Genomic DNA, 25336 nt, shown 5'->3' on the forward strand with positions numbered 1-25336 from the left:
CATCTCAGGCCCTACTCATGACTCCGCCACTAACATAGATCTGGTTGGCGGGGACTAGAGACAGGGCCCTTTCAGTTGTGGCCCCTCGGCTTTGGAACGCCCTCCATGAAGAGCTTCACCATGCTCCCTCTCTCAGTGTTTTTAAAAAACATCTTAAAACACACCTTTTTAAGGAGGCTTTTTAATGTCTTTATTTTGTTCTATCTGGTAGGTTCTTTAGCTTCTTCAGCTTTTTATAATTTTCAGTTTTAATTTGAATCTAATAATTGTTTTTAATCTGACTTAAAAAAAAAAATTATTAGTTGTACCTGTGCCTATGTTATTGTTGTAAGCTGCCCCGAGCAGTATTGCACTGGAGGGGTGAGGTATAAATATTTTAAATAAATAAGTAATAAAATAAATATAAAATAAAATGGCTCCCTGTCCACCAAAGGCTCACAATCTAAAAAAAGAAATATAAAACCACCAATAGCCAGTGGAGGAATGCTGTGCTGGGGATGGACAGGGCCAGTTGCTCTCCCTCTGCTAAATAAAGAGAATCACCACTTTAAAAAGGTGCTTCTTTGCTCTGTTAGCAGGGGTACTAGAAGCTTTCTTTAGCTTTCTTACTGAGTAACACCTTGGAGTTATTCTGACGATCAGTGGAAAGTGGGCTAAGGGTGCTTAGCCCGCTTTCCACCGATCGTGGGACTCACCGGGCTCGCAGCCAAGCCTGGTTGAGTCAAAGCAGGTCACCCGCTTATGTAGCCTTCCCCTAAGCCCAGCTTAGCAGAGCAAGCACTCTGCTAACCTGGGCTTCCTGATCATGAGTTGCTGCGGTGCAGCTCTGCACTGCAGCTACAAGTAGACCCCCAGAGGGGAGGGTGCCTCCCGGCTCCAGGGGTCTCTCCAGCATGCCCTGCGCACTCACGCAGGGCATGCTGGAGCTTCTGGGTCCCCCCAGCACCTGACGGCTCCGTTACAGAGCCGGCAGTCCTGTGGGCGACCGTTTTGGCCATCCAGAGCAGACTGTCTGCTTGTGTGTGGGGAGAGCGGGTTAAGCTCTCCCCACTCACCTTTACAAAGTGGGTCTCACTGATTGTGAGACCCGCCTCCTTGACTTTAGGGGAATCCTTCTGACTTCTCCAACACACAATCCCCATTGCTCTCTCTGTGCTTCAATAATTTAATAGAGAGAAGGGAGACAGGATTAATTGAGGTAAAAGGAATTGTTCTCAAATCATGATATGCTTTGACCTTATGATTGTTTCATCATAAATACAACTTGCTGCTCATATGACTAAACCACAGCTATTGGATTGCAGCCTTCATCATGACTATCAATTATTTCAATGGGTCTACTGGATTAACATTGGATACGTCCTGTTGTGTTTTTATTTCTGTTGACATACTTTCTGTATATTTTGCCCCCACCCCCAGAAAAAACCCTGCAGATGCCCATGGAGGATGGAGAGAATGGAGAAACATATACCAAAAACAAACAGGATATTATGTGGTTTTGGAATTATTGATCTGAGTGAGTGTTAGAAAAGCTGCAAATACTCCAGTTTTTGCAGGACAAATCCAAGCACATTAGTATCATGGATCGGTATCCCATTGTCCGATGGCTACTTTTTTAGATATGATACAAGTCTAACATCAAGTGGTCCTGTAGAATAGTTATTTTCCTTTGCTGGGATGATTCAGCCTCAGAAAGCACAACCTTTGTGACTTAATCTTTGAAAAACCTGTATTGCTTAAAGGAAATGGGGTTCTTTTTAAAAAAAATTGGTTTCTTTTTTTAAGGCATTGTATTTTAAGATGTATTTTAAAATAGTATTTTGTATTTACAATACTTTTTAGAAGTATTTTGCTCTTCTCTGTTCACAGTACAGTGTCGTTTGAAAGGAACCTACTAATATAAAATGAACAGCTGTAGCATATATCTGCAGTTCCTTCCTGTACATATTTATTAGTATTTATTTATGTATCATGTTTCTGTACCACCTGGTGTGTATCTCTAGGTAGTGTACACAATTCAAAACAACAAATATAAAACATTTAAAAACAATTAAAACAATTTTATGGAATAAAAAATTAAAACCATTTCATAGGATAAAAACAATTAAACAGTTTGATAGGGTACAGTCCAACTGGATCTGATGCAAGGATGACAGATATGCCTTTTATCATATCAGATTGGATCAGTGTGGGGTGGGGTGGGGTGGGGTGGGGGCCTTATCTGAGGGCTGCACAGCAGGGGGCTCTTTTCTTTCTTCAAAAGGTTGTTCCCAAAGTTTAAAAGCTCTGTTTTCTTTCTCATCAGCTTGCTCTGAATGCTAGAAGTAACAACACTGTCCTTGCCCTGGTGCTTACTGGGAAAAGTTGACTGCTCTAAAGGGTGTTGTCATATTGTTACCTCCGTGCACAGAGTGTTATGGCTGCTGGGGACTAAAGCACACTTTTTTACACTCATCTGCTGCAACCATTTTCTGGTTATGATCACTTTTTGTTATGAGGGTTTTGCTTTCTTAAAATGATTGAAAAACATGCATTTTCAAGCAAAGCCATTTCCTGCTAATAATACGCATTGTGATAGTCAGGGGTGTCACTATAATTGAGCAGCTGGGTTCAAAGAATCTGGGTCTCCCAGCTTCTGAGCCCCACCCCCAGCTCCACCCCTCCCTATATTCTCCATTATCTCCCTCACTTTGAGGGGCCGCCGAGGTGAAGGGAGAACACGGGCCTCATCTCCCCCAGCTATGCTCCTAGTGATGGTGTTGCCTCTCATTCTGAAGGCAAGAAACCAAATGGCTGCTTTCCTTAGCAATAAAGCACTTACCTTTGTGTTGTGATGTTAATATCTGAAACATGATGCTTCCATTTTTCTGAAGCAGTGCAACAAGATATGTTCCTTGCCATGTGTCATTCCATGTGTCAAAACTTTTGTTATGAGTTTATTTTCTTAGACTTGGTGGAAACTATTCTTTTTTTCCTTTAAAAAAAAAAAAAAGCTTTTCCAGATGATTCCCCAAATGAAGGTTGTTTTATTGTTGTCCATTTGTCTGAAGTTTCCTATTCAAATTGCTCTGTTTCCACGCTGAATATATTTCTCCAGGCAATGTAGAATTCTTTCCCCTACTCTCTCTAGAATTAAGCTTTGGCAAAGTTTTCTACAGAGCCAAAGAAAGGAAGTAAAAGAACTGGGTATTTGGAGATGCTGAAATAATTGCCTCATTTGTTGGATTGTTTGGTTTCCAACTGCCTCCATCCATTACTACAAATTCCTGTTCTAGAACAGACAGATACTTCTTACCCGACAGCTTAATGCTCATTCGTATATTTAAGAAGTGCACAAGTGCTTTGTCATGATTATCCCATCTATTACTGGAAAACGAGGAGAAGCAAGCAGCCCCATGAGATGCTGTTTCATCTTCTGCATCATTCACACCACTGAGTCTGGCCTTTGAGCTTTAGCCACCAACAGGGAGAAAATGAGTGCATCATAATAGGAAAAGCACAAGTGATGTCATAATTGCCAGCTGCAGAGGTGGGGGCAAGGTGTCATCCTTCAGCACTGTGGTGGGCACCTATCTACACTACAAACATGTATGTGTTTTATACTAGTCTTATCCTGGGAGTTCTAGGTTTATGCCCAGCCACTCTGGAGTTAATAACCTTTTTGTTTCCCACTGATCCCTATGAGGAAATGATCTGCAGGGGACCAAAGTTCAATTCTTGCACATAGGCCCCTTCAGAGCTCGTTACACCACTGCACCCAGGTGGGACTTGCTACCTTTGCAGAGTAATTATTTATCCTCTATATGTAATGGAACAAGAAGCCAATTTTAACTGAGAAACAAGGGTTTGATATTTATCACTAACTAAACATAGGCTTAGAAAACAATAAACAGACTAACAGTCTCTTATGCTGAGAAAGGGAGAACCTGTCAGTTTGAATTCAAAGCAACAAGTGAAGAGCAAACACTGTGACTTCACCTCACAAGCCTGTGCACTGATGCATGCAAATAGAGAAGCATGCCCCCTACAAATAACTGAGACCATGTCTATGGAAAATCCCAACAGTAGCTGCTTTTGGCCCTGTTATTGTGAATAGCACTTTGCATTTTAATGCCTGAATAGGGCTTATTAACAAAAATGTAAATAGAGAACACTCAGTCATATGAGCCTTCATCTGCAAACTGAAATAATACATTCCAGAAATAGTTTTGTCATATTATCTGTTCTTTATCAAAAATCTTTCCTGTTCTTAAAATATTATATTTTAAAAATGCATTTTTCAATTAAGAAAATGGTGCTATTCATAGTTTGAACCCGCTTAGTATAAGTTTTGTCTGAGAAATCAATACCTCCTAAAGAAGCTGCTATCTAAAGTACATCATAAGAACATAAGCCTTTTCCACTCAATCAGTTAAGAATTTTTAAATTTCAAATGTAACAGAAATTCTATTGTCAATAACCTCTCACAGTTCAGGTTACTGATATAGACAGTAGGCTTGAGGAAATTTAATAAGAAAAGCTAACAGAAGAAGAACAGAGGTATCCTTTTCTGCTATGAAATCATTTAACAATGAAACATCCTTCCCTATAAAATCTATGACTTTTTTCGAAAGAATAGTGTCATCATAGTTTCACATACAAAAAGTAATTCCTTTTTCTTTTTCAGATAAAAATAACAGTGTGAAGCTAGCAGTATTAGAGGTGAGAAATGCTAGGAGATTACAAATACCAATAAATAATAATAATAATATTGTTATTATTATTATTAATATTAATAAACTGCATTTCAACAAGAACATTCACAAAGTGGTTTACACAGAAAAGGAAGTAAGTTAGTTGGTTCCCTTTCACAAAAAGACTCGAAATCTAACAACAACAACAGCAGCATAAGGTAGACACCAGCAACAGCCATTAGGAAAAAAAAAAACTGTGCTGGGGTTGAACAGGCAGAGTTGCTGTCTCCGCTAATTATGGCTACAATCCTCCTCCTAATATTTATATTCCACTTTTCAACAGAAGTTCTCAAAATGGCTTACATAGAAAACTAAAATAAATAAATAAGGCTAGCTGGGCCAGGCATAAGGCATCTGCGCCTCTGCTGGCCCAGCCGGCCTGCTTCTTCCTTCCCACCCCGCTTCTCCACCCCCCCCCCGCCAGTCCGCGGTTTCTGGCTAGTTGGTGGGCCGGCTGGAAATTCGGCCCGCCATCTCCTCCCATCTGTCCACCAGCCAGCCAATTCCTGGCAGCTGGGCTGGCCCGCCGCCGCCTCTACCGCCCGGGCGCCCGCTGGTGGCTGGCATCCCTATTTTCTCCCTGTCCCCATCGCTAATCAATGGCTACTTGTGAACTCTCGCGAGAGCTGCCACACATGGAATTAGCAACAGGTACGCCTAGGATAAATAAATATATAGATTCTTCTCTGTCCCCAAAGGGTTCATAATCTAAAAAGAAACAAGGTAGACACCAACAACAGCCACTGGATGGATGCTGTGCTGTGGTTGGGTAGGGCCAGTTGCTCTCCCCCATTACATATGACAGAGCCAGCATGGTGTAGTGGTTAGAGTGCTGGACTAGGACCGGGGAGACCCAAGTTCAAATTCCCATTCAGCCATTATACTTACTGGGTGATTCTTGGCCAGTCACTTCTCTCTCAGCCTAACCTACTTCACAGGGTTGTTGTGAGGAGAAATGTAAGTATGTAGTACACCGCTCTGGGCTCCTTGGAGGAAGAGCGGGATATTTTAAAAATGTAAAATATAAGAGAATCACCCCTTTAAAAGGCAATTTATCAGGGAGTGAGCCCGATTAATCAAAATGCAGCTCACTTCTGACCAGAGAGGATTATACTGTAAACAGTTCTTAGCATGGCACGTGTTACTATGATAAATAGATACCGAATGACAAAGCTTGTTTTTGTAAACACTGGGGCTGTTGTATTGTGTCCTGTGTCCTGGAAGCACACTCTGAAGTCCTTCCCCTGTTGCCCATGGTTACAAAAACAAATGTGTAACCATCAACAACAGGGGCAGGGCTTCTGAGCACAATAACTCAGGAGTGGAGCTTCAGGGTATACTCTCAGGGAAATGGCACATGAGTATAGATTCCCAGTTTTTACAACACCCAAACAGTACTTAAATCTAGGTCAGAACCTCACCAATTCCTAGATTTAAAAAACCTCACCAGTTAAATATTGTGATATGAAATCATGTTTGTATATGCCATATACATGTCATATCATAAATGTAATGTTGAAATATAAGAAATTAAAAAGCCTTCTTTTGTATGAAAGAAAAAGACACATGCCCTAAATCTGGGCAGAAAAACCTACCTGTGGAAGAAGCCTAAATTTCTAGTCAATGTGGTTACATATGTGCACAGGCAATACACAGGCTTCTGCTCATGCACAACAGACATTTGTGTGGTGGTGCTGACCCCACAAATGCCTGCTGTTTGTGCACAGAGGCCAGAAGAGCACAATTTTGGAGTCCAAAATGGCACTTGGTATGTTTTTAGTGTTCCAAGTCGGGATGGGGTCATTCCATTCCAAGCTCTGAACACGTTGTTCACTTGAAGGGCATCCTGTTCCAATCGCAGAACATTCAAAACAGCCCAGTTCACCATCAGAACATTCTGACCGTGAACCATTCTGCACATCCATACATTTGAGGGGCTTGTACCAAGGTTTGCTTTTTTAAATGAAGCAGGTACAGGCCTCTTTCACACATAATGTCAAACCATAGGTTGACTAACCTGAATTAGTTCATTAAAAAAAAAAAAGTAACAACACGTAAGGAAAATACCCCCACACCACCCCCATCTAACTTCCCTCCCCTCCCCCACAATACTTTTGTTTTATTTTTCTATTTTCTATTTTTATCTCTATCCCTGTTGGCTTTTAGGAAACAACTAGAGACACATCTCTTCTTCAGCCAAGCTTTTTAGCTATTTGGTAGTTTTATGGGTATTATGAACTGTTTATATGTTTTAATTGTTTTGAACTTCTTGGTTTGTTCTATACTCATTGGGCAGTATACAAATATGTTAAATAAATACATATTTTTTTTAAATTTTTTTTTAAATATTTGCAATTATGTGCAATCCTTCAACAGTGATTCTAGAACAGGTTACATTTTTTTTTACTGCTTGATCTGAGGTAGCACTCGATACTAGGGATGTGCACGAACCTGTTCTTTTCTTAGAATGCTGAACAGGTTTGGAACCCTCGCATTCAAACCGGTTTGAATGCGGGGGTGGCTTTAAGGATGGGGGACGGTGCTCTTAGCTCCCTCCATCGCACTTTCCCCTCTGGAGCTCTGTGTAGAAACAGTTCAGTGGGGTGGCAGCGTACCTCCTTGCTGCCCCGTTGTTTTCATGACCGGAAGTGACTGCACGACATATGCTGCTACCCCACCAAACTATTTCTACACAGAGTGCTGGAGGGGAAAGCATGGTGGGGCGGGGGAGTGCACCCTCCTCTGTCCTTAAAGCCACCCCGCCTCACCATCGGCTTGAAGGGAGCCAGTTCTGTGCACATCTCTACTCAATACACATATCAAGGAGGATATGGTGTTGCTTTCTGCTGGTTTTAGCGCCATCCTGCTGCATATTTGACTGTTTGGGTTAATATTTTAATTGCTATATTTGGTTTTAATGTGCCTTTCATGCAAAATATTGAATATTTAAAATATTTTCATATTTTCAGTATCCGTATGCACTTTTGGTTGTGGGATTATTATATACCACTTTCCAATAAAATGTTCTGAAAGTGGTTGACATTGGAAAGATTTTTTTTAAGATTCCCTGTCCCCAAAGCCTACTGTCTTTACAGGATAAGAGCAAGAAGCAAGGATGAATTCAGATTTAAACAAATAAAACTTAGATAACAGGGAGTTATTTATTTACTTTTATTGTTTTGTTTTATTTTGAATTAAATAGTAGAATTGTAACATACACTTCTTTCTTTCCATATTTATGGTGTCTGTATGTGTGTACGTGCATGTGTGTGTATGTGCCTGGTATTATAGTGCCATATAATAAGGCACATGTGCACACACTGCCTTGATACTGCTGCCTAGAAGAAAACTCATTCCGCTCACTGATGAAAAAAAATTAGAGGGAACACTGCAGAGGCGTAGCTAGGGGAGAGTGGGCCCGTGTTCAGCACTCTCTCTGGCGGCCCCCCAGAGTGAGGGAGATAATGCAGAAAATAGGGAGGGGTAGAGCTGGAGGGCCCTCAGGAGCTGGGGGCCTGTGTTCTTTGAACCCTTTCGCTCAATTATAACTACGCCCCTGGAACACTGATCCCATATGTTGGCTGACAAGCCACACAGGCTTAAAAGTTTGGAACATGGTCTCTATTTTTCGAAGCAGCAAGGAAATTAATTGCACGCAAGGCTTCTTGCGCAGCACTGGACGGGATTTTCTCTTCCTCTCCTCCCTGCAAAAGCCTACTTTGGATGGCCATCATGGACATATTCCTGGATGCAAAATGGGCTTCTGTGGGGAAGAGAGAAAAGTGAAAATTGCTTTACCCTCTGCCTGCCCAATGCTACACGCAAGCCTTGAACACAATTAGTTTCCTGGCTGCTTGCAAGGATGGAGCTTTTGTCTTTGGCACACTTTTGCCATTATCTTCACCACACTTTTAGCAGTTGACATGGTCATTGTCAACACATGGTCAGTTTTAGAGAGTTTAGATAGGAGATTTCTACATCTACCCCAGTTACAGCGGATAAGGGGAGCACTACTAATTAATATTATCTGGAGACATGGAGTTGAAGTTCTAAATAAAGGTATTAGTGGGAGAAGGGGATGTTTTTCTGCTTGGCATCATTTCAGATTTGCCCGGGCAATTCTCTCCCCTCCCCTCTGATGGCCCTTCTCATGAGCTGTCTGAGGGTGTCTCTGTGGCCTTTCACTCTCATGCCTGGCCAGTGAGCCCTGGGTTGGGTGGCTGTATCCTTGAAGAAGGATTTCAGTCGACTCAAGAATGACCCTGGTGACTGGCCTTGATCATGAGTAAGCTGGGGGAGCAAGAACGCCTGAAAGGAGAAGGGTTTGGGCCTCTTCCCCAACCTTTCAGTGAGAAAGATAGAACTTGGCAGCTCCAGAATCCCTGCTTGTGGCAGCCCCTCAAACCCTGACAGGAGCCCCCCACCATATTTGCTCCCCAGCCAGAGAGGGGATGCCCTACTTATGTTGGCTATCCTTTGCCAGGGCATACCCACTTGCATGGATGGTATAGATACAGGGGTCAACAACAACAACAACTTTATTACAGCCAACGGCCTCTCATTGCAACAAAACCACACAGAGAACTATACATCTCATCACATCAGTAGTATCAAACGAAACTACAATAGGGACAATACAATAAAAGCTACAGTATCATACATAGGAAAGTTTCAAATAGGTAAAATCTGTTCACCCTCCTAATGTGCTATGCCCACGTCTACCCTCTCTACATATCTTATGCAAAGTTTACTTGCAATGCAAAAAAACTTGGCAACTCTTGCCGAGATGAAATCATCCGAGTCTGCAAGTAAAAGCTCCACTCTCTTCTGTCCTGAGGTCGATCTATGATCTCTTAGAAGGAGAGGAATTAATTCTTCTCTTAGATCCTCGTAAAAACAACAATTCAGCAAAACGTGTTCAGTAGATTCAACCTCTCCCGCTTGACACGGGCACAATCTCTGGAGATAGGGGATTTTCCAGAATCGCCCTTCCAGGACGGCAGAATGAAGGGCATTGAGTCTGGCCGCAGTCATTGCTCTACGATGATCAGCAAAAGATAACTTTATCAGGTATCTAGGCGGAAGCCGTCTACCAATTTGGGCTCCCATAAAAACCCCAGATCTTATTTTGCTAACATCCTCCTGTTTGGCAATGTCCATTATACATTGGTTTATGGCAACTGAGGCCTTCTCAAGGCCTATCCGTCTTATCACCGGAAATGAAAAACCCAACCTTCTTAATTTATTGTTGATGTCCTGTTTCCAGTGGGTCTTGAAAGAATCTTCCAAGACTAGCAGGACTAGCGGGGTATAGCTACAGGAGTCAAGCATGGCCCTTCAAAGCTCCTGGGCTCAGTCCAGTGTTGCACTGTATGCAGAATCCTGGGAGAGGAGAGCCTCAGTTTCCAGCTGCCCCAGGACACTGTACTTGCCCTTCAGGGCCATGGGCAGGGGCGCACATCCCCACATGGGCATGAAGGTTGGCAGGGTGTAGGGTTTGACAGCAGCCTGTTGGCAGATGCCAAGACCAGGACAGCACTCACCCAAGTACCCATCCCCATGGCTTTCCTGCATGGAGCATCCTGGCTCAGTATTGAGTACCCTTAGGCTGCTACCCTAGTGAGAGAGTGGTTGTGAGATAATGGTCTAATGTTACAGCATGGATCAAGAGTACTATCTAGTACAATTAGAGTACCATCTTGTGCATTTTACTTCAGTCCTTAGAGATGGTTCTTCTCATGAGGAAGAACCCTAGGCTGTGGCCCCCTTCTCCAACCTATATGTGAAAAAAAAAAGAACTTTGATGCTCCAAGTTCCCTGCTTGTGTCTGCTTCTGGGTCCCCCTCCCCTCCCCTCCCCACCCCAGCCATTTTCTCCCCTCCCAGTGCTGTGTTGGAATGCCTTGCTTATGTTGCCCCCTACAATGTTTGTGCTCGTGAACATACATCACTGTAGCTCTCTTATCAGTAAGCAAAGCACGTAGTGCACATCCTGACATCCCGTCCCCTTTCCCTACCACTTGCCAGGTTGGGCGGGGGGGGGGGGAGCAAGGGACAGAGTGGGAATCAGAGCTGCTCCCAAGTGACTGTGCAGCTTGACAGGCTGACATGTCTGCGTTGGGGAATGGTGGCATCCCTGTAGCCTGGCAACTCCATAGCTGCATAGGAGGAGTGGGGCTGGTTTTCCGAGAGGCTGCCAGTGAGACACACCAAAAACATGGAACAGCCATGTCCTTGGGCTGGCCTGCGCCCCTGCTTCTTTGACTGAGTTTTGAAAATTAGCACAAAACCGTGGTTATAGCTGTGCCAGCAGCTGGACATAACGCTTCAGTGGCAAAACAGCAGTTTTTGTGGCGAATCTTAGAAATAACCAAAGGTTCAAATTGGAGATTGGCAAGGCTAACTGGAGGTAGCTTTTGGCCCACAGTTTCACACATTCGGGCTTAATGGAGTTACAACCTCAACCATGATTAACTGCAGTTAGCCATTAAGTCTGAATGTGGCCAAAATGTTTGAAGTTTGTGTTTCCCTATTTTTTATTGTTCTGAATCCACTGGTATAACACAGCCATGTTATGTTGATTTATATAACTTATTCCACCTTAGTTTTACAGATCCCTAATCCAGCTGTGTCACTGCTCCCTGTAAAAACTATGAGAGACTTTGTTTCTCTCTTTCCAAATGGCACAGAAACAAAAAGGAAGGGAAGAACAAAGTTAGCTTCTTAGTGCTCCTTGTAGGCAGGTACAGATGGACAGCTGGGGTCAAAACTAAGTGTAACTATTTTGGATCAAAATAATAATAAAACTATTTTCAGAATAAGTTCTACTGACGTACTACAGATTATCATATCCTAATGCAATCAAATAACCTTTATATTAAAGCAAGCTTAGCATTCATTAAAATAAACCTTATACTTCTTTCAGGTCACTGTGACCATCCTTTCTGCTCTATTTCCTCCCTGCCATTATTTTTCTGTAATAGTTTTAACAATTATTTTTCATAATTCCCAGGTAGTCTGGATCCCTTGTATCCCTTGGCAACCATATTTAACACATTATGAACTTTTAAAAAACCTTGTGTAAGCATTTTTATTGATTCCATAGCTATTCTTCTTTTTCAATATTATTGAATACAAGTTAATATAAACTTCAATAAGCTTCTTTTATCTAAAGAAGCTTTTATCTAAAAAAGAAAAAAAGTTTAGTTCTATGCTTATCGTGTGTGTGTGTGTGTGTGTGTGTGTGTCTACACCCCACACACATTGCTTATTGTGTGGATGTATGTACACACACACACACACACACACACACACACACACACACACACACAAACACACACCCAGATTCAGGAGGCTCCAGATCCAAGATTCTGGTATTTCTTCATGCTGGGAAATTTTGCTTTCCTCTCTAGAGGAAATGCTTTTTTAATGCACCCCTCCCACCAAGATAGGTCATTTGTTATGTGTATGAAGAGTTGATGGCATTAAAGTATAACTGATATATTGGCGGTGGGGACTGTGAGCCTGTTCTCATGAGCAGACCAACCCAGGCGAGGGCAGCCCAGCCTGGATTAGGCTGCTTGTGTGCAGTACCAGGATACCTGTGCTGCTTAAGTGCCTATCCCTACTTTTAAATCTAGCTGCTAGCCAGGGTTAAGGGAGGTAGTACACCCTTAACCCTATGGCTAGGATCGTGTGTTTGCTCAGGCTGCAGGCAGCCCAAGAAGACACAGAGCCAGGTGCCCAGGCTGCCAATTTCTCAGGGTTATCTCCCAAAGCACTGTGCTCGTTGTGTGGTGCATTGTGGGATATCCCAAGGTCAGGGCACATTGTCCCAGCCTCCAGATCATCTGGAGGGTCATGCTCCTCAAAGCATCTTCTTGATTGTCTGGGGGGAAGGTGAGTTGGATCCTGCCTCCCCCCCCCCCCACTGCCCACCCAGTCGTATGAATAGCCTTTGTATGGTATAAACTGTATAATTGTATGGTATAAGAGGGTCGACCCCAAATATCTCTAAGTATCTCAAAACAAGACTAAGAAAACATTCTGCTGCAATACAGAGCGGTTGAGGCCCACTGTCAGTCATGGCTGAAAAATGGGCTCAGATGGACATAAGAACAGCCCTGCTGGATCAGGCCCAAGGCCTATCTAGTCCAGGATCCTGTTTCACAAAATGGCCCACCAGAAGCCTCTGAGAAGCCGCAGGCAAGAGGTGAGGGCATGCCCTCTCTCCTGTTGTTGCTCCCCTGCAACTGGTATTCATAAGCATCTTGCTTCTGAGGCAGGAGGTGGCCTATAGCCACCAAACTAGTAGCCCCTGATAGACCTGCCCTCCATGAATTTGTCCAAGCCCCTTTTAAAGTCATCTAAGCTAGTGGCCAGCACCACATCCCATGACAGAGAATTCCATAGATTAATTATGGGTTGTGTGAAAAAGTACTTCCTTTTGTTAGTCCTAAATTTCCTGGCCATCAGTTTCTTGGGATGATTCCTGGTTCTAGTGTTGTGAGAGAGGGAGAAAAATTTCTCTCTGTCCACTCTCTCTACTCCATGCATAATTTTATACACCTCTATCATATCTCCCCATGGTCGCCCATTTTCCATAAATAGTCCCAGATTCTGTAGCCTTGCCTCATACGGAAAGTGCTCCAGGCCCCTGATCATCTTGGTTGCCCTCTTCTGCACCTTTTTGAGTGTTATAATGCCCTTCTTCAGATATGGTGACCAGAACTGTATGCAGTACTCCAAATGTGGCCACACCATATATTTGTATAAGGACATTTTTATTTTCTATCCCCATCCTAATGATTCCTAGCATGGATTTTGCCTTTTTTTACAGCTGATGTGCACTGAGTTGACAATTTCAATGAGCTGTCCACCATGATCCCAGGATCTCTCTCCTTGGCAGTCACTGACAGCTCAGACCCCATCAGTGTATATGTGAAGTTGGGTTATTTTGTCCCAATATGCATCACTTTACACTTGCTCACACTGAACCTTATTTACCATTTTGGCTCCCCTTCAACCAATTTGGAGATATCCTTTGGGAGCTCTTCACAATCCATTTTTAATTTCACTACCCTAAACATTTCAGTGTCATCTGCAAATCTGGTCACTTGACTGCTTACCCTAAATTCTAGTTCAGTTCTAAATAAGTTAAAGAGCACCAGACAAAGGTTTGTTCACCAAATGTGAGTATCATGAATGATTCTGGATACACGTGTCACTGGAATGTTTGCCACTGAAAATTAGGTGTATAACTTATAGTATTCCTTATCAAGTGACATGAGGTGTCAGGTGGTGCAGGGCTCAATCTAATAATGTGATGATTAGACACTGGTTACCTGCTGCTAGTGAAATTAGGCAGGGCTGCTCAACTTTGACCCTCCAGCTGATTTTGGACTACAACTCCCATAATCCCCAGCCACAGTGGACAATAGTCAGGGATTATGGGAGTTGTAGGCCAACAGCTGCAAGAGGGCTGAAGTTGAGCAGTCCTGCACTAAAGGATAATCTGATGGTATTAATTGATATCAAGATATCCAAATCTGCTGCCTTTCCTAGTCTGGGAAACCTGTTATGGATGTGCACAAACAGGTTTGTGCACTCCCAGGTGGCAGGGTGGTTACTTTTAAGGAGCAGAGAGGGTGCCCACTCCCTGTCCCGCACCACTTTCCCACCGCTCCACCACCGGTGCTGTCTCCAAAAACGCTGGCATGGGGCTGCTGCGTACCTCCTTGCAACCCCAGCCAGTCAGCGTTGTACCAGAAGTACAATGCTGACTGGGACTGGACCTCTGGACTGGTTCGGTGGTCTATAAAAGGACCACTGAACTGGTTTGTGCACATCCCTACAACCTGTTGCTGAGGGACATCACCATATATTATTCATAGTCAGATAATTTTTAACATTGGCAAAATCATCTGCCTATCTACAGATGTATTAGCCAAGATGTATTAGCCAAGATGTATTAGCCATCCTTGGCTAATACATACAATCCATGGCTCTTGACTATAGAAAGTTCTAGGACCAACTTACACAACAGAGTTGTGCTGCAGTTATAACTTCTAAGTTCTGATAAAATTCAGTTTTGTAAAAAATAACAATAATTAATTAATTTTTTAAAAAGAATGGTAACATTGACTTAATTAGCTCCCTTAAAATTTGCAAACAAAAATAAGAACCTGGAAATGCAGGCAGATAAACATGAAAACTTTGGGATGCTGTGAAAAGAAACATTCATCTTGAATAGGCAGAATAATAAATGAAATCAAGAGTTTTAGATTGTGGAGATGGAATGGGAAAACTGTCAGAATATATTAGAGTTTCATGTAGCTGTCATGCATTTCCAGTGCAATGCTGCCTAGAGGCCCGTGCACAGACCGGTAAGTTCTTTTTTAAAAAAATGTGTACCTTGTTCAAATTTCAACTGTAATATTGACCCTTGATATATTTTCAGCACACCTTAGTAATGCTAGAACCCTGATCCCTTAGACATTGATAGCAAAGTTCCCGCTGTCTTCAGTGAATCAAGATTGCACTCTAGGAGCTCAAATGAGAACACCTCTTGTGTAAGTTCACTAAAATGAATTGAACTTGTCCAAGATCACGATTATGGATAGTCCTTAATGCCTCAATCTCTAACACAAAACAGGACAATATTTGGAGAACAAGTTGAGAGTATGCTGTAAACAGCCTTTGGACTGAAAACAAACAAACCAACCATATTTCCACCTTCCAGTTAGGAGTGTGCATGGACAGAAAAACGTGGTTCAGTTTTAATTTGAATAAATTTGAACCCAACTACATTTGGTCGAACTGACTGGCTTGTCTGTCCTTTCAATTGAACTGGTTCAGCGGTTTGGGTGGTAATACTTGTGAAGGGGAATATGAAGGGGAGCAGTGAGAAAGGTTGTTTAAGTTGCTTACCCAGCTTGCCGCCACTTGCCACCCCCATCAGCTTGATCACTCTTTAAACACAGGCCACCTGCATGGCAGAGGCATGGTTATGGCCTCTGCTCGTGGTGGGGGTGGCGGTGGGGTGAGTGGTGGAGAACAGCAGTGAGCCAGGTAAGACACTTAAACAACTTTTCTCACCACTCTCCTGCTCCCTCTCAATGCAGAACAAGTTCACATTGAACCAGGCTTGGTCCAGTTCGATCATGGACTGAACTTTGCCCTGGTTCCGTTTGTGATCAAACCACCAAACTAGCCCGGTTCAATGTAAACCAGTTCTACACTGAATGGTTCACGCACACCCCTGCTTTCAACCTCAAAAGTGTCTGAAGTGGCTAAACAAAAATAAAATGTTAGTTAATACAAAACCAGTTTAAAAAACCTATGACTTACCCCTCCAAAGTAAAATGTAAAAGTAGGCACAACAAACAAAAGCAGAAATGTTACACACAGGAGTATCAATAAATAGGATAAAAATGTAGTCAAAACAACTATATCAAAGTAAAACAAAAAACCACCCAGCCAATCAAATGAAAATTTAGGTAAAGGCTAAAAGAGTGGGACCATTCTTGTCCCTGGGAGGTACAATATTGTACAACTGGAGTGCCACTATCCAAAATTATAGATCTTGCCACCTTCTTCAATCTAATGGTGGGAGCACCTGGACAAAAGGGCTTTGATTATTATTATTATACTGCTTTTCAACAAAAATGTTCTCAAAGCAGCTATTCTCTATTCCATAAGGGCTCACAATCCAAAAACAAACACAAGGTAGAAGCTAGTGGCAGCCATTGGAGGGAGGCTGCACTAGTGGTGGAAAGGGGTAGTCGCACTTTTCTTGCTGAATATATTTTTAAAAACCAGTTTAAAAGGTGCCTTTTTGCCCAGTTAGAAGGAATCAGCTAGGAACAGGCAGTTTTATTGTCCCCAAGCCGTATAGAACTTAGTAGGCCAAAACCAGTACCTTGAATTGTACCTGGAAACAAACTGGAAGGCAATGAATATGTTTCTGTAGTGATGATGTATGCTCTTTCTGGCCTGTTCCAATCAGTAACCTGACTTCCGGATTCAGAAACAGTTAACAGTCTTCAAGGCCAGCCCCATCTATGACACATATAGATCTATAACAATCTATAACACATTGTGGTAGTCAAACCTGGATGCTACTAGGATGTGAATAACTGATACATGGCAATCTCTGCAGGAGAGGCATCATTATCTTAAACTGGTAAAAAGGCACTTGGTGCTACAGAAGCTACCTAAGCTTTCAAATAGGGGGTTGCTTTAACAGCACCCTTAAGCTGCAAACTTGGAGGGGAAGTGCAGTTCCACGCAAAACAAGCTGAATACCACATCCCGAATCCAGTGAACCATCCATCAACAGTCCCTATGTCCTGCCTAGATTGATTTTGTTTGTTAGCCCCCATCCAGTCCATTACTGACTCATAATTTAGTACTTCCTGTTGAAGAACAGTTTTATATATGTTAAACAGGAAGTAGTTCATACTCTACTAAAATTTACAACTAAATTATATTTAAACTTTACATACATTATGCATCATAAATAAATCATGTTTATATTATGCACAGATAATGTTTATGGGCATGTGCTTATTATGGATACAATATGCATTTTTACCTGGGCTTTTGCTGATTTTGGACAGAGAAGTATAGATGCATGAAGTAAATTATGGGGAAATTACAGGTAGTAATATGAGAAAGGGAACATGATTGGGTGATGCTAGAGCAGGGATTCTCAACGTTGGGTTCCCAGATGTTATTGGACTTCAACTCCCATAACCCCCAACCAAAGATCCCTGGGGCTAGGGATTATGGGAGTTGAAGTCCAATAACATCTGGGAACCTAATGTTGAGAATCCCTGTGCTAAAGAATCATGAAGGATACAGAAACTAGAGATTGGACTCACACACTCAAATATTTCTATGTGCATGTATTGTGTTGCATTAGGAACTGCAGATACAAACTGGTGTGATATCAGCTTCCAGATCATTTAATGCATTTCTTAGCACTGGATCAGGAACCACAATCTAGATTGTGTGTTCTAACCTACCTGTGAAAGAGTACTTGGATATAATCTGGAAGAGCTATAATGGATGCTCTTCACATCATTTCCAGTCCTACCATTCTATAGTCCTTTGATAAGATTATACTCATTCCATATATATTCAAGGAAGCTTTGTGGTTCATGCTTTTGGGGCCTACTGGATCGCTGTAGTTCCTGTAATTCTTGCTGTAGTATCTAATAGGAGGAGTTTTATTCCAGACACGTTAGGCATACCATTGTGTGGAGAGATCTACTTCTTCATGGGGAGGAGAGCTGGTCTTGTGGTAGTGAGCATGAATTATCCCCTTTGCTAAGAAGGGTCATCCTTGGTTTGCATGTAGATGGGTGACTACATATGAGTGCTGTAAGATATTTCTCTTAGGGGTTGGGTCCATAGCTCAATGGAAGAGCAGTCCCAGGTTCACTCCCTGGCATCTCCATGTAGGTCTGGGAAAGGTTCCTGCTTGAAACCTTGGAGAGCCACTGACAGTAGACAATACTGAGCTAGATGGCCCACTGGTCTGGTTTGGTATAAGGCTACTTCCTATGTTCCTATTAACTGTTCTCTGGCAGCTGAAATCAGCACTTTACTACTTCTTCAAAAGCACTATGTGTTATTTTCATTAAATGAGTCCAAAGACTTAAAAAAAAAACTTTTTAAAAGTTTTTTTTTAAATAGTCTTTCTCAAAGAAGTTAAAACATTATTGGCAACCACTACCAATATATTTCTCCACTATAACTTAGTCACCTTTACATTAAGTAGGCGGATTGTTTGACTTGGATAAAAGTGCAACCCTTCATTTTGCGTTACAGGAAAGATCTGCACCTGCAAATCCACTTGAGGGCAAACTTGTTCCTTGCGCCATTATCTTACCAAGAGCAAAGCATTACCTTCCATTGTAGATTTATTTTATACAGAAAATAATCCATCACCTTCTGAAAATAAATTAATCTCTTACTAAAAAGACCAATCACCATAGATCCAGATAAAGCGCATCCCACAATTAAATCAGGTACGTTGTGCATAGGGGTCAAATATTTCATATGCTAATTACAGCTCCACACTTCTATCAGAGTCCTGAGTCAAATTCATCTACTGTTAAGTCTTATCAATATTGAATAAAACAAATTGCATCTGAAATGAATGATGGACAAAAGTATAGCACACTATCTAAGAGATGACGGAAAGTTCTATAGTGTTTTCCATTACATAGAAATGTAATAGTTGCATTGTGAGTGGCAGTTTCCAGATTTAGCTGGAAAATCTGCCATATATAAACACAATGCTTCCATGTGCTTCTTCCTTGTGCATTTTCTTTCATGGGTCTTGTGTGTGTTATATACCACAGAATTCAAAAAGTTTTTAAAATGGATAATTCCCTACTTATAGGGAATACAGAATTTTGCACTTGGATTTACATTTGCAGATTTCGGAAGCAAGACAAATCTGAAGAAACACCCACCAAGTTCACAGTTGAGGTATGAGAACGCATACGTTCCACAGAATAATCGAACTGCATTCCCCAGCAAAAAGCAAAAGCAAAAGACAAAAACAAACAACCCCCCAAATAATCCTCAGAACAGATTATTTAGAAGCTTTATTGGCACTTAAAGACTTTGGTAGGGTGGAGGGGAGCTATGTAGTCCCCTATCCCTAAAAGAGAAGGTTCAGACAATTTTGAGTGCAGGTTAAATAATCTTCAGAGAGCTTCTCTGATTGTTGCCCATAGAGATGGCTTCAGATACTGGAATTTTGTTGTTGTTGGATATCTGCAGATTCTTTAGGATGCCACCTGGTTCAGAACATTAGTGCAACTAACTGTTTTGGGGGCCCCGTTCAGCTTGCACTCAGGCTGTTTCAAGTCGAACCCAGTTCATATTGAACCAGTTCTGCACACCCCTATCAGGAAGTAGCTGAAAATCTTGTGCCTTGCTGCAAGGTAAGATCACCTTCATACCACCCCGTATGGTCAACCCATATGATCTAGATCAAGGATCCTCAACTTTGGGTCCCCAGATGTTATTGGACTTCAACTCCCATAATCCCCAACCAAAGACCACTGGGACTGGGGATTATGAGAGCTGAAGTGCAATAACATCTGGGGACCCAACATTGAGAATCCCTGATCTAGATTACAGAGCAAATAATTGATTGATTTGATAATAGAAAACTCAATTATTTCCATTTTGTTAGAGCAGGTCAGTAAACTTCCTTGCTCCTTTTTGCTTCTCTTTGTTAATTATTGAGAGTTAATGTATAAGAATGAAGAAGCTGCATGCACAACTGATGCATATGAGTGAGGAACGAGGAAGAATGAAGGTGTATTTGGCATGTACACTTTCTAATCTCTGTGGCGTGTATGTCTTTGTTCTGTACCAGTCTTTTAAAGAGCAGTTTTGTGAAACTACCCACTGCAGACTACTTTAGGACGATTAGGGTTCTAGAGATAAACGGTTTATGAAGTAAACCATGGCTTCACCAGGTCCATGAAGAAACCACTTGCTGCAGCCATGTACTTTGAAGCGTGCCTGCCTTTGGAGATTCTTGGGGTTTTCTTCTTCAGAAAAACACCCATTAAACTTAATTACAAAGAGAAACCTATTTTGGTTATACAAATAATATCCCCATGTAGCCTAGTTTAAAATAATTGCCTACATCTCTTTTGTTCCAAAGGGAAAACACAGACTAAGAGAACTGCTGACTTATTTAAAATGTATTTAATTATATTATTATGTTATCCTTTGCTTTGAGCCTTTTTTGTTCTCTAGGTTACATTTTCAATCAAATGAAAAGTATGATCTTGGTTTAAAAAAAGGAAAAGATTCCTGTGGAAGTGCATTTGTAACTAACTTTCCCAAAATGGTTGAATGGCTATTAATTTACCGAAAGACTAATGAGACTCCTCCCTCCCTGCCCATTTTTGCTACCTTTAGGAGTGAATGATTTTTTCCCCTAGCAAGAAGAGGACCTCCCATCTGTGGTTTTTGCTGTTGACAACTTAGGGGTGAGAGGCTATCAAAGCATCTGACATGAAAGGAAAGATACATTTGACTCAAAGGAGTTATTATTGTGACATGGAGTCATACAACAAATAGATGGAGATAAAGTCACTGTATTATTTGTGACAGCATGTATTGAAACAAGTGGGTACCCATGGCTAACCTTATTTCAATGCTGTTCTACTCTGTCACAAATAATCCAATAAAATTCATCTGTTTGTTCTATGCCCAACAGGCTTTTCGGCTTAAATCCCTCTTGAAAACGCACAGCACACTCTTTGTTACAACATTACTCACTGCTAAGCATTTTATGTAACAATGTCATTGGAAAGGCATTACAACATTTGCTGCAGTGGTGATTTTGGGTGACAATGTTGATAGGGATGGGAAATAGGATGATGATATTAACAGTTGCTCACCAAGGCCCAACAAAGTTATATAGCCAAAGAAGGACACAGTATTGGGTATTACTCATCCTAGGATGATTCCTTATCATATCCAGATCGACTGTATGCTTTTTACAAACAGTACACATGGCTCTGAGAGGTACTACTGCATCTTTTTCATATAAAGATTAATGGAATCTAAGTAATCCAAATGAATTGCATAACGTCTCAAAACACCCAACTCAGTAAATACTAGGGATATGCATGAAATGAATTTTGTGCTTCATTTTGAGCTTGAAACAAAATGCTCAAAACATTTTTTCAAAACAGTGGCAGAGCTGGTTGTTTTGATAAAACAGACTTGAAAAATTTTGAGGGTTTTTTGTTTGTTTGTTTGTTGTTGGTTTTTTTTTTTGGCCACAGGGAACAATGGGGAACTCTAAACACCCCTTTGTTCCCCATGGGTAGCTCCTAGGGACACCGAAGTGAGTTGGGTGATAGGGCATGATGGGTGCTACCTACCAACCAGCCCACAAAAGAAATGGGCAAGTGGGTGATTTTAAACAAATGTTTAACCTTTCCCCATAGGATCCTATGGGTTTTTTGGGGGGAGAAATTGTTAAGAAGTGCCTACTTACCCTTTTTTGTGTGTGGGTTGGTGGTTGGTAGCAACCATCATGCCCTACCACCCAACCCACTTTGGTGTCCCTAAGAAATACCCATGGGGAACAATGGGGTATTTCAAGTTCCCCATTGTTCCCTATGGCTAGAACAAGAAGAGTGTGTAATTTTGCAACCCTGCCTTGAAAAACACTGCAGAAGCACACAGTAAAAGGGCATCTGTCCCTCCTGACACAGAACACACATTTCAAAGGCAGTCAAAAAATGGCAAAAAAAATCCCTGACCCAGGATCCACAGCCAACCACAGTGCCTGCGCTGCAGTGACATCATTGGCACAAGTTGTTCTCCCACACACAGTTATGACTATTTGCTTCTTAGCACTGCAACAGCTGCCACAGCAGCACTCAGCAGCAACCATGGCCATATGCTCAGCTAGAGCAACTTCAGCCACATTTTGATAGAGTACACCTTGCAATGAAGATTGCAGAGCAGATCAGAGATGTGAGTGAAGCACAAGGTAGTTTCAAGACCAGACATGGAGCTCCTCACAGCAATCATCAAGAAATATTACATACATACACAGACATGCGCGCACACAGTCAATTTTTCACCTCAACACTATCTCACAAACAAAACAAACCACAACTCAAGGAAGGCAGGCAGGCACCCAAGTTCTGCCTTTGTCAATCGAGATCCAGCAAAACCAGAGAATTATAGCAACAATAGCACAGCATATTATACTCAGTACTAAGAAAAGAAAACCACAAACTCAAACCTTCCTTCCTCCTGTCCTGATGTATCCTCTTTTCCAAGGGAGGCATAAGGGTGCTCTCTTTCTGCCTCCAAGTCCCTTTGAGTACATTTTGAAATTCCCTCCAAAAGTGTTCCCTTCTCCCTCCTCCCAGCCAATGGGGACACAGTTGCCCATGAAAACACTTGATTTGGATGCTAACAAGCCCATCAAGAAGCAAGGAAATCAATCGGAAGTCAGTACCAGAAAACCAATCAGCAAGGGAAATGCAGTCTGCCAAAAAGGTGCTCAAAACACTTTAAATGTTTCAAGTCAAAATGGGGCTGTTCCATTTCGAGCTGAAAACAGGACCGTTTATTTTAAGGGGTGTTTTGTTTCATGCCTGAAATATTCAAAATGGCCCATTTCAAGCGTGAAATGTTTTGAGCTTGAAATGTTTTGCACATCCCTAGTAAATACTAGCTCAAAGGTTTTTTAAATGTTTATGTAGCTAATATCTGGCTGAGCCAAAACAGTTAGCATATACCCAGGGAATAAAGTTGTGAGGAAAGTGGTGTAACAAGCTCTGAATGGGCCTGTGTACAAGAATTGAACACAGACCCCATCAGATAATTTTCCCATAGGGATCAATGGGAAATAAAAATGTTTATACCTCCTGAATGGCTGGGCAGAAAGCTAGAACCTCCGGGATATGACTAGTATAATACACATACATGTTTGTAGTGTAAATAGGTGCCCACTAGCTACATCTCCTCCCAGTCCTGAAGGGTGACACTTTGCCTCCACCACTGCAGCTGGCAATTATGACATCACCTGTAGTTTAGGAACATAGGAAGCTGCCATATACTGATCCAGACCATTGCTCTATCTAGCTCAGTATTGTCTTCACAGACTGCCAGTGGCTTCTCCAAGGTTGCAGGCAGGAATCTCTCTCAGCCCTATCTTGGAGAAGCCAGGGAGGGAACTTGGGACCTTCTGCTCTTCCCAGAGCGGCTCTATCCCCTGAGGGGAATATCTTACAATGCTCACACATCAGGTCTCCCATTCATATGCAACCAGGACAGACCCTGCTTAGCTATGGGGACAAGTCATGCTTGCTACCACAAGACCAGCTCTCCTAATAGTTTCTCTATTATGATGTGCTCATTTTCTCCTTGGTGATGCTGAAGCTCAAAGGCCAGGATCAGTGATGTGGAGGATGCAGGAAAAGAAGAAGCATCTCACAGGGGCAGCTTGCTTCTCCTATCCCAAGAATAGATGGGATAATCATGACAAAGCAGGTGTGCTCCTTTTAGATATACAAATGAGTGGTAAGGCTGTCAGGTAAGTAGTAGCTTTCTCTTCTAGAACAGGAATTTGTAGTAATGGATGGAGACAGTTTGAAACCAAACAATGCAACAAATGAGGCAAGTATTTCGACATCTCCAAATGCCCATTTCTTTCACTTCCTTTCTTTGGCTCTGTAAATAACTTTTGACAAAGCTTAATAATAGAGAACGTAGGGGAAAAGATATTACATAGCCTAGAGAAGTATCTTCACCCTGGAAATAGACCAATTTGAATAGGAAACTACAACAAAATGGGCAACAATAAGACAGCCCTCATATGGGAATTAGGGGTGTGCATGAACAAAAATCACGTATCTGTGTGGTTTACAATAAAACATCACAGACTAAAATAATTTAAAACAATGATAGATTCTATAACACTAATTAAAAGAAAGAAATTCAGCATGGTGTTCCTACATGTTTATAGCATTAAATGTGTGGATGTTCAAGAAGAGCAGGCCACTTATGGATTTGTAATGCCTTAACAAAAGTTCATTAAGAATCCCAAATAGGCTGGTATCTTTGAACTTCCACACATTTGATGAGCAACTTCCGTATGAACTTTGAAAACTTTATGCCCACCCATTCTGGAGTTATAACATGGGGTGCAAAAACTGGGGTATTGCTGCTTTTATATAAAGGAAGGAGCAGTTTCTTCCAAATGAGGATAGAAAGATGGACAGAGTTGGGGATTGAACTCCAAAATGTTTTGTAACTGCCCTAAAACAAAGCAGTTATGACATTGTTTAAACACACATTTAAACAGTTTTAGAAACTAAAAAAAATAATATCATCAATGAGTGAACCAAATGGCAGCAACATTGTTTAATGAGCATTGCCACCTACAAATTACAAATACTGTCTATGAAAGCTATTTAGAGTAGGAAAAGAGAAATCCTCACCAGTTTGCCAAATAAGGTGATATAATACCAAAATCCTATTCACAAAATGGCAGACTGGTCCTACCTGCAGCATAGTCAGGAGATTGCAGTGTATCCAGTGAGAAAAAAGGCATAAGAGAGGTATTTACTTCCAATCTGGCTACAGCCACTAGGACTGTTTCTGAAAATCTCATCAGATTTCTCCTCAGATTTGGAGTTTTGTATGTTTGGGTCTTATTTCTAAAGCAGAACTTATTCATTGGAAATCTCCATTGTTCCTTTGTTTCAATTTCAAATTGTGCATGTCTTTATGTAATTGCATCAAATTACATCATGACACTTTTTGTGCAGTATTTTAATGATGTATGCGAGCACTTGAATGCATTGATCTAGCACTGCAAAAAAGCATATGATGTTATGGTGCATACAGCTTCATCAAGGTTCTTCTGTATGCTGTTATACCAATGCAATGATAAAACCTCATGCAAGAAAAAGAAAAAGAAAAAAAGAATCATGTTGGGCCCAACTGAGCCAAATCAGGCCTCTCACTTTGAGGCTGAAGAGACCTTCAAAGCTTCTTAACAGCTGTAACACTCAGTAGAGTAGCACTTTC

The 25336-nt window shown here is 41.6% G+C and overlaps 2 long non-coding RNA genes across 3 annotated transcripts in view; one reads left to right on the plus strand and one right to left on the minus strand.

Moving 5' to 3' along the window:
- The window catches only part of LOC128325387 (uncharacterized), a 39188-nt gene that overhangs the window by 10892 nt on the left and 2960 nt on the right, over positions 1–25336 (minus strand). For both annotated transcript variants that reach the window (XR_008307415.1, XR_008307414.1), the window contains exon 3: positions 2822–2974. This is a non-coding gene — a long non-coding RNA (uncharacterized LOC128325387). The remainder of the gene's footprint in view (positions 1–2821; positions 2975–25336) is intronic.
- LOC128325390 (uncharacterized) lies at positions 4451–15245 on the plus strand. The gene is made up of 3 exons (XR_008307418.1): positions 4451–4539; positions 4667–4701; positions 15192–15245. It is a non-coding gene; the product is annotated as an uncharacterized LOC128325390 (long non-coding RNA).

This window comes from Hemicordylus capensis, chromosome 4, assembly GCF_027244095.1.
Source record: "Hemicordylus capensis ecotype Gifberg chromosome 4, rHemCap1.1.pri, whole genome shotgun sequence".
NCBI lineage: Eukaryota > Metazoa > Chordata > Lepidosauria > Squamata > Cordylidae > Hemicordylus > Hemicordylus capensis.